The sequence below is a fragment of the Adiantum capillus-veneris genome, chromosome 13 (genome assembly GCF_014529385.1).
Source record: "Adiantum capillus-veneris isolate H3 chromosome 13, ASM1452938v2, whole genome shotgun sequence".
Lineage (NCBI taxonomy): Eukaryota > Viridiplantae > Streptophyta > Polypodiopsida > Polypodiales > Pteridaceae > Adiantum > Adiantum capillus-veneris.
Window position 1 is genome coordinate 62133208 of NC_140943.1, and position 12564 is coordinate 62145771.

A 12564-nucleotide genomic window follows, 5' to 3' on the forward strand; every position below is an offset into this window, starting at 1 on the left:
GCACATGGAGACATCCACAACCATTTGGCCTGTAACTTCTTCATAAAGGAGAGAGTCTGATGCTCTTAAAATTTTTTCTTGCTCTGAAAGGATAGCATCCTCTGACATCATGTCTGGCTCCCTCTCAACCTCCTTGCCTGCTTTGATATCCTGGGCCTTTCTTGTCTCATACTGATGTGTAACATCTTCAATGACAATCCCTGACTTCTTCTGTTGCCTGGAAGGGGGGATATTTAAAATTTTAAAGGCCCGAAGATCCTCACTAGGAATAGGATCAAGAGACTTATCAAACTTGTACCTCAGCCTTGACACAAGCACAAAGTCTTTGCTCATCAGTGTGACCCTGTGAGCAAATACAGTTGCAATGTAGCTATCATTCATAAAGTCTATTAGGAAATCCTTAGCATCCTCCTGAAGGCACATCAAGGCTTGAGATTGCCACTTTATTTAAACAAAAGTTTTGATTTTCATCATGCTCACAAGTCTACATGATATCTCTTTGACAACTCTCATGAAGGGTAGCCTTGGAATAAGAAGACAAGTAGACTTCGGTGCTTTCCTTATCTCACTTAGAGATTTGACTTGATAATTCATTCTCTTCCTAGCTGTAGGCATTTGGCGAGGTTGTGTAGGTGGTTTCCCTTCTTTCTTTCCAACCTCTGGATTGACTAATTCTTCTTGGTTGTCATCATCATCTTTCTATGAATCCTTCAGAGCTTGATAAAATTTTTCTTGCAGTTTGCTTTGTCCTCTCCATTTGATAGTCAAAAAGTGCTATAGGAGGCATAAGAAACTCTCCAAAAAACACGCTATCACCTTGTATAATGAAAAGATCACATGCTTCAACAATATCCCGAACAACGCAATAAGAAAGTATTACCAAATTCTGGAACAACTCGCTATCGCGTCATGCGGGAAGATGAAAAAAATACCACAGGACGTGATAAGAGGTGCTCCATAAGTCTGGAACTGCTCTCTATCGCGTTGTGCGGGCAACTGAGAATAAAGTAGTCAATTCGAGAGAAAATCCCACAAAACGCGATAGTAGGTATTTCCAAAGGTTGAAACTACTCGCTATCGCGTCGCTTGGGCATATGAGATGAGATAACACAAAGAACATGAAAGGGGGTGTTCTCAAAGCTTCAAAATCTTTCAATATTGCGTGTCGTACGGGTAGATGAGAAAAATGTAATAGGAGGAAGATGAAAGAAGTGATGGTGGAGGATGATGGAGGGACAAAACGATGCAAACGTATTGTCTAGGAGAGGTGAAAAATGAACACGTGACATGGGCCTTTTATACATCTGACCATCCGTATAGTCTTTTATACATCTAACCATCCGTTAGAATTATGTCACGTGGCACATGTGCATGAGTGACATGTGTCAATAATGGTCATTTTTGGATCCCTTATATAAGCCTGGCTAACCTTGCCTTTTTTGTTGCTTTATTACTCGTTTGGGCCGCACGACACGAAAAAACTTAAGCTTAACCTCTTCAAAGCACTCTCCTTTATCCATGCCCTAACTTTCCCTTTATACATCATCCTCTAACCTTTTCAAAGCATTCTAATTCTCTCACCTCAACTCCATTTCAGTGGTCTCCCTTCTTATCCATCCGGAATTCATGCTGGTTTTGCATGACGCAATACTGGGTGCTTGCAAAGTTTGCATCATACTACTATTTCTTTGTTCGGGTTTTATTGCCACGCCCTTAACCACCTGCACGACGCGATAGCCGTAGCTAGCAGAGTCTGTCTCATGCCTCTATCGCTCTGTTCGGGTTTTGTTGCCACGCCCTAAACCCTCTGCACGTCATGATAGTAGGGTTTAGTAGGATCTTGATGGTGCCTCTATCGCTCCATTTGGGTCTTGCTTCCTTGCCCTAAACGTTTTTGCAACCAAATCATGATTAAAGGTCATAAGGAGATTTTAGAGGAGAGCCCAAGTGAGAAGCTCTTGGTTGCTATCATGGATGGTGGTGACATGGAAGTGTGCACCAAAGCATATGAAATAGTCAATCCTTTGTTTGATCTTGCAGTTATGCTAGACAAATTAAAGGACTTTTTGTCAAAGGAATTCAAAGAGTTTGAAGAGGTAGTTGAGGGTAAGTGTTTGGTGTTGGATGTGGCAAGATTTATTGTCATCTAACTAAATTTACTACCAACTCAATTGAGAAAGGCAAAGTAACAAGGAGACTAGGAAGATTTTCTAAGAAGACTTCATTTATTTGTCCACCGACCATTTCTTGTCACGTACATTCAAAGCCTTGCAACCTTGTTCCAAAATAAGTTGCCTTTCTTTTCTTTTTGCTCCTTAAAGTTGATATGCAAGGGAAAGGTGATAAAGTGGAAGATACAGACAAAGAGGGAACAAATACGAATGTTTCCACAGTCTTGCAGCTTGAGAAAAGTGAAATTCTAAAGGAGGAGGAAATTGATGTTGTAGCTGAGGAGTAGGAGAGTTCAAATTTGGATGTGGCTCAATTTAGAGCTAGTACTGTCATTGATGAGGCCATAGAGGAGATATAGGTGTCTGAGGCCTCACTGATTGTTCCAAACCTTCTCTACTTTTATATCAATGGAGAAGATTATATCCCTCTCCATCATATTCAATGTCTACTTAATATCAGGAAGGCCTACTATACTGTAACCATTTCTGAAGCTTCTAAGGTGGCCAAAGATTTTGTTGACACAGAACAAGAGTCAAAAGAGGAGTTTTTGGCACTTGATCTTCAGACATTCGATAGACTATTTCTTCTTGATTCTGATGCACTTGCTCTATGCATGAAAAGAGTGGAAGAGGAGAAACCTACTCTCAAAGATGAGGATTTTGAGAAGAGACTTGTTGAGCTTTGTATCCAATCTTTTGGGAGAGACTTTAAGCTAACGGAAGTAGAAAAGGACGTTGACATAAGAGAGATAATTGGATCATGCAATATCCTTCAAGAAAAACTCATTGTCGAGGATGAGTTGCAAAAGGTAGATTCGGTTTCACCTTAATCTCCCTTCCTAAAATCTTCCTTTTTTTTCAAGTTTGTTTTAATTACTCATTATTTCTTGTTTTGCTGATGGAACTCCTTGACAAAGACAATTTTCTTGGGAGAGCTAAAGGCTCGAGAGGGAAAGAAATAGAGGGCACTTCAAGAAGGGATGCCTCCTCTCCCATGCACTACATGCCTACATTGGATAGTGCCACCTTCTGTGCTTTTCACATGCAGTATTCTGAAGATCCTAAGTTGCCAATATTTGCCATGAAGATATTGTCTAGTATTTGGCATACACTCCCCTTTAAATCAATGCAAACAAGATCATGCTACTTGAGAGAGCTGCATCACTTAGAATATTTGGGTATGCTGCAGGATTCAATGCCTCAAGAGCAGGATACTTTCTTTGCTACTCTAGCTATGCAGCATCAGCTAAGGAGACAAATGTCAACCTTCTTGGGGGATATAAAAGAAGAAAGTTTTTAAGATATAGGGGTGACATGCCTAGTGATACCAAAAAAATCAAAAACTCATGTAAAATTGACAATATTTTGTGTAAAAATATCTTTTTTGAATTTGGATCTCTTTAGAGAGACTTGGTACAAAGTTTCAAAGTGAAACATTAATCTCCATTTGTGGTTGAGCAGCAAGGTTGTTTGATCTCATCCGTTGTAACTGCGTCCCGTAGAACCAATTGAATAATTCCTTTAGTGGATTGATCCTTCTTTGTCCCCCTCCCTTTCTTGTACATCTGAAAAATGAATTCCTTGCTTGATAGTGAGATTTCTCCATTCCTTGAGTATTCCATGTTACAAGGGGTCCTTGTTTTGCAAAATATGGTCCATGCATGTACAAAATATGCTAGAAATTTTAAAAACTCATTGGATGCAATGCAAAATACTATCCAGACTTTACAAAGTAATTGGATACTCACAAGGTGCACCCTCAGGGCTCTAATCAAACATGCAATCCTACTAACTAATCGCTTTGCACACACTATGCAATTGCAATTAGCTTTTACATAACTCTTGATCATACACATACACAAGCAATGTAATTGACACACTTACTTTACATAGTGTAGCCATTAAGGTCCAAGCCCTCAATGCTACTTCACATGCACAAACACTAATTATTCACTTTGTAGAGGGAGAGTGAGAAGGAAGGCATAGTCCTTACACACACCATGAACAATGGTGTGGCTAGAAGAGATTAATAAAAAAGTGATAGAGATCTATTATTCACTAATACAATTTCACATACACATAATCAGTGTTAAGTGGATTAAAAAGAAAGAATGAGTAATTGATTGAAGAATAAGAGTTCAAAGGCATTGCAAGCCCAAAAACCTCATGACCATCAATCCTACAAAAGCTCACCCAAGCATTCCTTATCATCTAGCAGAGGCTACTTTTATAGGTATGGACTTCAAGCTTTTTGGCAAGCTAAAGGCCTTAGTGCACCATGGGCAAAGGTCGTTCAAATTTCTTTGAGAGACAAGTGTCCCTAAGGGATTCAAAAGTCTTGTAAATAGAAAGCTAGAACTTTGGAGTAGAAAGCTATTCTCCAAGGCAACATTTACTTTTTTTGCATGCTTGAAAATGACTTTAGAGATCAAAACATTAAACAAAATATTCATTAGAGTTTAATCTTATGATGCATCTTCCCTCCTTATACAAACACAAACTGAAAATACTAGTAGAAATTTTCAAATTTGAAAAATGTTCGAACTATTTTCTAGTATATTTTATCGGGGTTTTCCCCCTTTACCATCCTTTGCAACCGGCTAATCTTGATTTTCAATCGTCTAAAGCCTAAGCTCAGACACATCTTTCTCGAACATTGATATAGTGAGGTACTTATAAATGATTCTCTCATTTGAGGAATTCAAAAAAATCACTTCACTAAATTGTTTAATTATTTTCTATGCTTATTTGAAAGCATTAAAATATTCTTTAGTTTTAATTTTTAATGTGTCTTTTTATTTTACATCCTTTTTGTTTTATTTTGTTTCAAATCACTGATGTGCAATGTGTAGCATTTACCTTATTATTGGGGCCCCTTCATAATATATAAGCCATTTGCCGAGTAGCGGGTACCGACCAGAAGAATTAAAAAATGGCCCATTAGTGGAGATGACAACAAGATGCTTGAGGAGATTTAGAGGTAGAGGACTGAGAAGGGGGATGCAGACCACGTGGAGGCCATGCCTCCCAATTACGGATTTCTCTCTCTCTCTCTCTCTCTCTCATCATAGAGCAGAGGTAGGGACTCTTCATAAAGCATAGGTGAATAGAATCTCTTCTTCTTCTCTCTCTCTCTCTCTCTCTCTCTCTCTCTCTCTCGCGTGTCCTCCCTTGATATAGGCATAGTGGAGATCACGTGGGGGGACTGCTCTGTAGATGCAAGTCCATGAATGGTGGGGGAAGCTTAGGTGCAAGATCGCAGGAAAGGCAAATTTTTTGGCTCGTAGGGACAAATCCAAAGGTAGGGAAGGACAATATACAAACGAAAAAAGGTTTTGGCGACAGGAGCAGAAGGTGAGGACTAAGCAATGAGGATAGAGGAAATCTTGAAGGCATCTTTCAATCAATGTATTTTATTTTAAGCGAGCTAGTAAGAGCCATTTTTTAAATAGATGATACAATTTTATATTAAAACACAACAAAAATTCCATATAATTGTAAGGACTTACCTAAACTTACTTTCCCTCATTTCCCTTTACTTAGCATGCCTTCGTGCCTTATCACCTTGTTTACAATAGGATAGGATTAAATTGAGCCCTTTAGCCTATAGCTTTTACAATTTGGAACTCAAATGATCCCATGACGTATACAAAATAAATGGAAAATATTATGGTGCACATTCCTTTCACATCCCCTACTTGTGCACAATCGATGCAGTGTTAGCCGCTGCTAACAGCTGCGCTATATTTTCGTCAAGGGCCTATCTGCTTCTTCTAGGCAAACCGCTTCCTCCTGCTTGACAAAAGCCATCCGCAAGTTTCTAGCACTAGTACTGCATGCAACGCTCCGTTGTTCTTCTAAAATAGTTGTTCATTCCTAGAACCCACATGGATTTCATGACTAGAACCCATATGGATTTCACGACTATAGAAACTTTCAAATCCTCAAATTTTCATTGTCCAGGCGCTTGGAACCGAGTGCTAGGTCTTGTCTAAACAAAGGAGTGCCAAGATGACAAAACACTCATTTGCCGACTCTTCTAGTGAAACTCTTGATCATAGGAGTCCCCATATGAGGTGGCATATGGTCTCAGTTTATGGGTTACATCTTATACATATTCCATCGCCAAGACCCCTCACTTTGGTCTTTTTCCTGATCGACAAAAAACCAAAAAGCATTCTCCAAAGGAAAACTTTCGGCTCATCTTTATATTCGAAGTGCCATATGTTCTCCAACACCAGACTCCATTTGAATTTGCTCCATTTTTTGAACCACGTTTTGTTGAGATGCCCAACCCACTGCTTAGAGAAAGCGAGCTTCTCAATACACTCTTTGTCAAAGGGAAAAAGAAATGACTTTTTCCTAAAAGGTTTTTCAAGTGAATAATGGTTTGTTCCATCTAGTTTTGTTTAATAACAAATAAAGTGATGTAGGTTTTTCTTTTTCTTTGTTTTCTTTTGTCCCTTGCGTTTGCATTTTTGGGAGTGGTTTTATTCCCTCTTATAATTCATAAGTCTAGAATATCGACTCTAGATCACTCTGATTCGATGTAGGTGTTTTTTAGGAAACTTTTAGTTTGAAATTGTAATGGATCACTCAGATTGGATGTAGGTGTTTTTTAGGAGACTTTTAGAGGACTAACTACTCTCTGCTAGCCCACGTCGAAACCGGATGTCCACGCTATAGGAAAGTGCAACACTTTATTGATTTATGACCAAGCCCGCCTGAGCTGTAATCCGAAGCAACAAGTGCTTCACAATGTGCTTCCCCATCTGTCTCAGAAATCGGAATTTTGCCTATCAGTACAGCTTCCTCCTCAATGAGAAAAGAGCTGAGATCATCAAATTCCAGCTTTTCCTTTGTGACTTGTAGCCGAAGTGTTCTAGCCACCATTTCATACTCTTTAGGCAACTTTGTGAGAAACCAAGTAGCTAATCGAGTACTCTTCAGTGCACTTATCATAGCCGACAGTTGATCATGAATAACTTTAACCTTCATAAGAAATGATTGCATAGAACTTCCTCGTGGAAAGTGGATGAAAAATAACTATCCAAGAAGGGTGACTGCTCGCATTGTAAAATCTGATCAAACATTTCGACGAGCTTGAACCACATTTTGTTGGCAGTCTTCACAGTCTGAATGAGTGGAGAAAGGTTCTTTGTAAGAGATTCCACAATGGCCGACATTCCCTTTGCATTTTTCGCATCCCAATCGACACACGATTTGAGATATTCGTCATCTTGAAGGCAGATGTACCTGTTCCTTTGTGGGACAGGGCTCCAAGCCCTCAACAACATATCGTAAGCCTTTCTGTGATAACCAGACTCGCATGATCAAATTTCCAATGAGCATAATTATTGCCATTCAATATGTCGTTGGCGCTCGAGCGGGGGGGGAGGAGGGATGATGAAGTTGCAAGATTTGGAAATCCGAGAAACCTTCTCGCACTCCAAGGGTGGACGCACGAACCAAGCCTCTCCGTGTCTCGTGTGCTTGAAGAAAATACGGGGGAAATTACAAAATACCCCTCTAATTTGTGAAAATTCCCAACATACCTCTCAAATTTCAAAAATTCCCAAAATACCCCCAATATTTTGTTATAAATTCCCAAAATGCCCTCCAAATTTTCCTATCTCCACGAAGATAAAAGTTTGCATCTTTCATAAGAAGATCGATTGTCTATCAATAGAGGATGCTAAAACTAAAATTTGAGTTGGTTATTTAGGCTTTGGAGATGAACTCCTTCATTGTTTTCAGACATAATTTCCTTTTAACGAGATAATTTGTGACAAATTACTTGCTAATCACTCAAAAACTGATCTCAATTGTAAAAAAGGAATAAAGATTAGAAAATCTTGAACAATCTAACCAAAATAGATAAAGGGTATTTTGGGAATTTTTGAAATTTGAGGAGTATTCGGGGAATTTCCATAAATTAAAGGGGTATTTTGGTAATTTTCCCAAGAAAATAATAGCACTAAACAAATCACCCAGATTAATTAGGTTGTCCTCATTTCAGGCAAGGGAATTGGAAGAGATAAGCAAAAGGTCAATCCTGATTCCTTATCATCTTGAATTTGTCCTATTGTAATTGAATAGGTGAAATGAACTCAAAATGCTCAAGGATCGAAGAGTTCCATCTTTTCCTAATTCTTCACGACAGTCGAAACTGTGTTTTCCTAGGGCTATATCGGGCATGGCGAAAGGAGTTATTTTGCAGCGAGGCTTCTCATCTAGCTCAATGACAACTCTTTATAGCAAACTTCCCTTTGTACCCAATCGTCATTATGATGATAATTACAAAGATCAACCTAGGCCAGGGTTAAGGATAAACTAGATGGGAGAGGGTGAGATGGCTCAAGCTATGACTTCACACCTGAAATTCCACTGAAGGCTTGAAGGAAAAGAGACCCATAAAGTTTACTTTCTAGTTGAAGGGCAGAAGTTGCCATGTATTTTTATCAAGATCATAAGCAAGAGGAAGTGGACATCTTCCTTCAAATATAGAAGCCAAGTCCCCTGCATTTTTATCTACATGTCATGCATATGAGACTTCCTGCACTGGTGAAAGTAACTTCACCATACAGAAAATCCCCACCAGCAATTTCTCCATCGTGGTAATTGGAGTCTACCCACGTCGATGTTGTCTCTAGGTCATCGTCATTATCTGTATTGGGACTCATGTATAATGAGTCCGGGTTCAGATCACTCTCCCACTTATCATCAGCTAGATTCTGATCTTCATCACTTAACTCACATAGTTTGTCAATAGTGGAGGTTTGCAAGTCATGATGTCGAGACCTCGGACATCCACATGTAACTTCAATGTTCTTGTTGAAAATGGCACAATCCTCACGTGGAAACTTCCAATAGTGATAAAGATGTGAATTGGCTGGATTTTGCCATAATTCTAGAGGAGTTCTTGCCACTCTACCCAATTGTCAGATGACTTGTCCAATTGAAACACCTCGAACCCTTGCAACGTTGGGCAATAATGCTCTTTGTTCCTCAGCTGAGAGACGAGGACAACACAATCATTTACTCTCATTACCTTGCAACGTTTCTTTAGCATCCATATATCGTTCCCGAGCATCTCTCTATCACGCATCACTGGACGACCTCTCCATGCAAGTGTGTGTAGCAGCTGGGCAGGCAAGCTGACACAACTCCATTGATGAGAACTTATGTTGAAGCCACAAATAGAAGGTTGGAGCTTGTTATCATCTAGCCACGGCACTATACAGAACAGATCCGCATTTTGAATATCAGAAGACAATTCATGTTTCTGAATACTAGGCTTCCAGTCTCGGTAGAGCGAATAATTACCCAGATGTGGCAGCTCTTCCTAGGAATTTGTGAGAGAGTCATAGATCACAACATTTTTCAAGTGGAAGAGCCCAAGAATTATTTTATAGGACAATGAGGACTCGTCAAACAGCATAGTGAGAGAATTGCGGTTGAACCAGAAACTTTTTGAGGGTTTTGGCAAAATCTTAGAATCACCTATGAGAGGATTAAATACAACAATTCTCTCCCGACAGAGTTTGCCTTGTTTACGATAGAAATGCATGCCATAAGAACAAATACATTGATGAGAGTAGGGAACCTCGGCCGACTGTAGGTGCCTCTTGCAAACGTATTTCTGTTTGATCATGGCACATAAAAGAGGACCATCACCAGCCAAGAGGAAACCGGAAGGGGATACAAAGTTCCAATCATGGACAGAAAAGCTCACACTCTCACCATCACACCAAAGAAGTGGACGGAGGAGGGGAGAGAGGGGCAAGGTCAAAGGATAATCTCGAAGGTTCGATGTACTATATACCACAAATTTCTTGGCAAAAGTTTGTTGGAACTACCAGATGCGTGCATTCCCATCACAAGCCAACTTTCTTCCGCTTCTTTCTGCATGTTGCATTGCTCCGACGTTCCGAGAAACTCTTTGCTCCGGAGAGTCTTATGCCATGAATGATTGATCATGCGAAGCTTGACTATGGCTACCAAGGGTAGTCTGGCAAAGATCATCAAGAGAAGGTCGTCTGGAAAGAAGCAAGCTGTAGATGCATAGGAGGATGATCGACAACAGGCCGAATCGATGATGGGTGTGAGGAGTTGGGTGTAGATGGATACCTGGCAGAGATTAAGGAGTTGCGGGCGTGTTGGTAGTAGAGGGCATAATTTGAGTCCCAATGCGTGTCGTAGAGTCCGATGTGGCTCAGCTTCCTCATCAAACCTACTCTTTTCCCTGACCTTTCTTGCCCACTTACGATCATTGCCGCTGCCTTCCCCTCCATTTTGCCGGCTCTTCGCTAACTACGTTTTCCTGCGGGTGCAACAGCAAAACCTCTCTCTCCGACCCCGACCCCGACCCCGACCCTGGAGCGAGAGATTTATCTTAGTCGATTATAACCGCCCGTCCAAAATATAAATAGGTTGCTTTTTCAAGCCTCAAAATGAAGCTCCCTTGCCCATTTGCACAGACGTGGCTGCCGCCTCAATCAAAACCGTTTGTCAGAGAGCTTTTTGGCGCTCTCTCTCTCTCTCTCTTCTCTCTGTAGATCATCTGCATGTGCGTGACATGTAGAAAATGCAGCAACCGGTCATGCTAGATTGGTTTGTCACCAGTTGAGTTCAACATAATATGGCGCTTGTGAGACTCTTGCCACATGTCGATAGCTACGAGTTGAAGCCGAACGACAAAAAAAAAAAAAGAGCTGGCAAGAAAAAGCACACGCTCACACTAAAGGCACCTTCAAATGAGTACGCTGAAGCTTGCTGGCGGCTCTGCCAGACTTTCAAGTACATTAGTTGCCTGGTGACGACCGAATTTCAAATTCCTTGCAAGCTGATATTCCCTGCTCCGGAGTGCCAGTGCTCCGTGAAGTACAACAGAGAGAGAGAGAGAGAGAGAGAGAGAGAGAGAGAGAGAGAGAGAGAGAGAGAGAAGAAGAAGAAGAAGAAGAGAGAGAGAGAGAGAGAGAGAGAGAGAGAGAGAAGAAGAAGAAGAAGAAGAAGAAAGAGAGAGAGACGTAGAGAGCACGTCGAAGAAGAAGACGTAGAGAGAGACGCTCCGGAGTTTCTGCTCATACAATGTAGGTCTGCTCTGTGTACGCACACACATAGTAGGTATGCTCTGCATGTTGTGTTCTCCATTGGGCGTCACCATAGTAGGTATGCTCTTGCCACGAACTTGTCGTCGACCACCCACCCTTGCTTACTGTCGTGCCCAGCTGAACCACCCGTGCTATGATGCTCGCTTACTATCGCCCCCAGCTGAACCACACGTGGTATGATGCATCAACTTCCCTACAAGCCCAATCTTTTCTTGGCATGCACCATACAGTCAATGCGCCCAGCTCCCCCAACCGCCTACATCAACCAGCTCCCCCAACCACCTGAATCGCCTTCTCTGCTCCCGCCATTGCCATCTCGCGATCCCACATCCTTTCCTGCCACTATCGTTCTCGAGCCCTTGACTACCCACCCTCGCTCACTGTGCACCCTCTCTCCCTCCCAGAAAGCGTGTGTCTCCCCAGCAGCAAAATATAATACTGCACCCTCTCTCTCTCTCTCTCTCTTTGTTGCATGCATGAGCTCCAGAACGTACCTACACTCAAGAGCAGAAACACTCTCTCTCTCTCTCTCTCTCTCTCTCTCTCTCTCTCTCTCTCTCTCTCTCCCCCCCCCCCCCCATTGCATGCATGAGCACCTTGGAACGTATCAAAAGTATACGATTCAATATTCAATATAAAATGTAACTTAGAATTCTATATTTTTATTGTAGGCAGCAAGTGTGCAAGCCAAGGCGAGTGGAGTCGAGGTATGTGTGAAGCAGCTCAACAAGGTAACATTTAAACTTAGTTTAATTATTAGATTTGTTTATTCACAAAGAGAGAGAGAGAGAGATGACAATGATATGAAATGTTTTGGTTAACTTTTTAATTCAGTTTAATTATTTGATTTGTTTATTCACACAAAGAGAGAGAGAGAGAGAGAGAGAGAGAGAGAGAGAGAGAGAGAGAGAGAGAGAGAGAGAGAATCTATGACATGAAACATTTTAATTAACTTTGTAATTCAGTTTAATTATTTGATTTGTTTATTCACACACACACACACACACACACACACAGTAGAAAAAGACCAAAGGGGGAAAAAAATTTGGGGGGAGAGAGAAAGAGAGAGATGACAATGAAATGAAATGTGATGTAACCATAGACAGGAAAAAAATTCGAGGAGAAAGAGAAAGAGAGAGATGACAATGAAATAAAATGTTATGGTGATGTGACCATATATAGGATAAAAAATAAGAGAGAGAGAGAGAGAGAGAGAGAGAGAGTTAAATGTGAGTCAAATGGTATGTTGACTTCCTCAAAAGGGTCAAATGGCCTATGAG

General features: G+C 40.9%; 1 pseudogene; it reads right to left on the reverse strand.

Annotated features, from left to right (window-relative positions):
- The window catches only part of LOC147444121 (uncharacterized), a 183138-nt pseudogene extending 172673 nt beyond the window's left edge, over positions 1–10465 (reverse strand).
- Positions 10466–12564: the final 2099 nt, after the last annotated feature.